At 36.9% G+C, this 4224-nt stretch overlaps 1 pseudogene; it reads right to left on the bottom strand.

Annotated features, from left to right (window-relative positions):
- Positions 1–447: 447 nt before the first annotated feature.
- On the bottom strand, positions 448–2058 carry LOC143562942 (alcohol acyltransferase 9 pseudogene; annotated as a pseudogene).
- Positions 2059–4224: the final 2166 nt, after the last annotated feature.

Genomic DNA, 4224 nt, shown 5'->3' on the forward strand with positions numbered 1-4224 from the left:
CAAGTTTGACCTTTACGATTCATTCAGCTAACCTGGCCTGTTTGATTTTCCTTTTTCAAAGTTATATTTATCGATTCGTTTAATAAATTTTGTTGAAATGTCGATCCTAAACATGAAAATCTATCATAATTAGTGGTTAGAAATTCTTTTTAAAGGTTGATTTGTCCATTAGAAACGTGCCAAACTGTATTCATAATTGATGATATTATTATGTTCATAATTCAAAGTTACTATACCCATGAAACCAGCCACAAAATATTGCTAACATGTTTGCTTAGTGGTCGACACTTTTGCATTCGTATTTGTCGTCATCACCTCCACGTGTCCAATATTCACGTGACAATTTCATATTTCCATTACAATCTTTTTAAATAGATGTGACTCGGAAAGCCAAGTTGACTTTAATATAATCAAATGGTTACAAACAACAAAAGTCAACGATTTATTTTATTCTACGGTTCTGATCAGATGCTCGTATCTGCCAACAGCTACGGACGGCACTGCCAACATTGATTTAATCGAACGGCTGTGATCTTGTACTGGCAGGAGGATGCAGTACTTGTCAATACATACGGGTGACACCTGAACAGGTGTCCCTAGCCCAAAGTCAACGTTTTCCAAGCCTACCTTTGACCATTGAGACAAAATGAGTACACCCACTGAGTCAGGTACTTGACTCGCCCGAGTTAAACTCACCGTGTCAACTATTTCTCGAACGAACCCGTCGTCCACTCGGTTCTTCGCTTCTTTTATTAAGTCGGCAGCGTAGCCTAACCCGTTCTCGGTCAGTTGTCGGGCGGTGGTCAGAGCGCAACCGAGGACAATAGCGTTCCCATAGTACCCGGTTGGTAGACTCGGTTTGACTCGGTTACGGATATTAATGCTGAATAATAGTTTAAGTATTTGTTGTGGCGGGAAGTCCAATGCGCGGGCCCAAGTTCTCCAAATATGGGCTGACACGACCTCGAACGACGTGACGGATGATACACTGAGTTGACTCGTTGACGCGACATGAGTCTTCAACTCGTTTAACTTCCTTTCGTGAAATGTGGTTGAGGTGGGAGTGAGTTGACCCCAGTTGAACCGAGTCGTGAACTTGCAAAGGTCATCGACTCGGTTGAACTCGGGGTGGTTACACATTTGTAGTGTATACGGCTTCGGATCAAATAAATGTCTTTCCCAAACCGGGTTAGGTTTAGAAACTCGCTGGCCCGCGGCTAACTCGCTAAAATAGTTTAAAAACTCGACGCTTCCGATACCATCACATATACAATGGCTAATTCCAACCCCTAACGCCACCGCCCCGTCATTAAGCCACGTCAGCTGCATAACAATCAGTGGGGCCCCTTTGAGCACATCAGTCACTTCAACTGCCAAAAGATTCCGCCACTCCTCCACTTGTTGTGGGGCCCGCTCAAAGTCGGACACCGAATAATCACCAGTTGACTCGACAAACACCGCCCCTTGTCCTAGACAAACTACCTCGAGACAGGAGCTATCTGCCCGAGCCCTGACACGTCCTGCCAAAGGATAAAACAGGACCAGGGCTCGGGACAGGGCATCCTTGACACGTGTCACAATAGCACTCCTGTCCGCTGCAGAGCGGGCAGGATAGTAGATTAAAAGATACTCAATGGTGAAACGTAAAAAAAGCTGGGAATCGATGGCGGAAAGCTTAAGAACATGAGAAGGAGTTGGGTTTGAAGGGGTGATGATGACTACTTCTTGTACTTTTACATTAGAGGTTGTCATTTTGGTCATGGTTTGTTTGTGAAGCTGAATGTGGAATCAATGCTTTATAGAGTTGTATGTATACGCGTATGTTGGTATTAATGTAGATATGTTACATATGTAGATATGTTGAAGGTAGTTGGTAATTGGTATAGTTTATATATATAGGATAGAGTGGGGATAGTTTTGAAAAGCGTATCAACTGCTAAAGATTTGGTAAAGATTCTCTGGAGGAGGCTTTTGAGGAAAATAATAAGAATACATATTTGTGTCACTTTTTAAAGAATTATATGTAAAAGGTTTTATACATTCTGGTATAAAGAAGATAATAGTTAGTTTAAAAAGTCCATAGCCCATTTGGTGTTTTGTAAAGGTCTAGGCTCATAAAACACAATCATATATGGATTGATTTTGCATATTATATTTCTTTTGTTTTGGTACATTTTATTTTCTTTTTATGTATTGATTGAATATATGATATGGTTAAAAATATAGAGAGCTAATTATAAAATTAAAAATTTAGTTTCTAACAAAATAAAATTGGGATTTTAAGTTTTGTTCAAACTCAATAAGAGGGTCAGTTTAATCTTCAAAGAAAAACAAAAATAAGAATGATGAGAAGGATTTGTAGCCATAAAAAAAACCTTTAGAAAATAATAAAAAAATTATAACTCAAAATATAATAAAAAAACGAAAAAAGTAAAAACACAAAATTGTTTTCACCGTCTTCCTCGTTCTAAAAAAAATGTTAAAGAAAAAGATCAATATGTCTTTTATTTATTATTGTGTTTTTTGTTTATTTTCTTCATTGATTGTATTTTTTTGCTTAAAATTTTGTCTTTTTTTCTTAATATTGTGTTGTATTTTGTTCGCTATTTTGTCTTTTTTTATTTATAATTGTGTCTTTTGTTAATTTTCGTCATTATGTCTTTTTTCTAGGTATTGTGTCTTTAATTATATTTTGAGTTTTTAAATTTTTTTAGTTATAGTTTTTAAATTTTTTTCGTTTTTATTTATATTTTGAGTTATAATTTTTTTTTTTTGAATTTTTTAGGGTTTCTTTTTAATCTCAAATTTTTATCACACTTCTTATTTTTGTTTCCCTTTATATTTTAATTTTTCCCTTGATAAAAAGACCACTTCAACCAACATGTTGCATTAAATCATGATTTCACAACAGAACTAGTGTGACTCTTACCAACAATTACATCTTACTAGCATGTCAAATACTTGCAATTGGCCTTACCGCTCAATGACATCTTACTAGCATGTCAAATACTTGTAATTGGCCTTATCGCTCAATGGCATGAGGGTGATTATTAACGGTTGGAATGCTTGAGGTCTTAGGTTCGAAACCTGACTCAAGGAGGTTTTCCCACAGTGATGGGTTTCCTACTTGATGGTGTTCTTGGGTGAGTCAAACTTAGAGCGTTAAAATCAGTATGGACGGTTGGCATCCCGTGTTAGAAAGACTATCTCAGGTATTTTGTATGTGTGTGTTGTGGGGGGTGGGGGGGGGACTAAACGCTATTAAAAAAAGCATGTCAAATGTGCTGAGGGTCAATTTCTTGCTTAAGGATCCTGAGACTTGGTATCTTGCCAGCATGGATCACAAACATGTTTAGTATCCTGAACCTATTATTTTTTTCACTAATGGCTATATTGGTAGTCATTGGTGACTTTATTGACATTAAAAGATTATTAAATGCTTGGTTAAACATCTGGAACAAGTTTTGTAGCTATTGAGATTAATGATTGCATTAAAGACGCATTAAATGGCCGGGATCCTCGAAGTAGTTACGCGTATGTGGAGTATCTCAACTAAATTCGGCTCATAACCGTCTTACAACGGCTAGTAAGACCAGCTATTAATGGAGAAGTTCGTGAAGACCAAGCTAAGCAGGCCCAACGGCTCTTTTACACCTAGTTAATAGCATTTAATGTCGGGATAATTGATTACTATAAAATGAGGCTATGATAAACAAATAGGACACCACATGCTCACTTGTAACACATTAAACCACACTTCTGTACTCTAGACTTGTTTATTACTAGTTCTCGAGTTGAACACTTTTACTTACCAATAAATAAATCTGAGGCAGGCGAATAGTTTTCTCCTTTTGAGGTTTTTGCCGGAGATCCTATTAAGAATCAAGGGTTTTTCCTCGCTACATCCTACATCCTAAGCTATTTACTGCTTTACACAAACACATTGTAATATTGTAAAGAACACGCTACCTCACTTACAAAGCTTGATCACTAAATTGCTTAGGTAATTTTTGACCAAAACAAAATGCTTCTTTCTTAGTTAATGATATAGTTAGACCTATAAAGATGTGTGAGTATTACTTACCTTTGTCTTGTACGATCCTTTGGTCTTGCGAGCTAGTCCCTGCTCATTAACCGCTTATAAGTCGGCATGCAATTCAGGTATATATTACTATATTAGTACTTTCACCATTAACGCACACTGTTTACAATCATATCATAGCA

This window comes from Bidens hawaiensis, unplaced genomic scaffold (genome assembly GCF_021521415.1).
Source record: "Bidens hawaiensis isolate Kalapana, Puna unplaced genomic scaffold, B.hawaiensis_p1.1 tig00021184_1, whole genome shotgun sequence".
NCBI lineage: Eukaryota > Viridiplantae > Streptophyta > Magnoliopsida > Asterales > Asteraceae > Bidens > Bidens hawaiensis.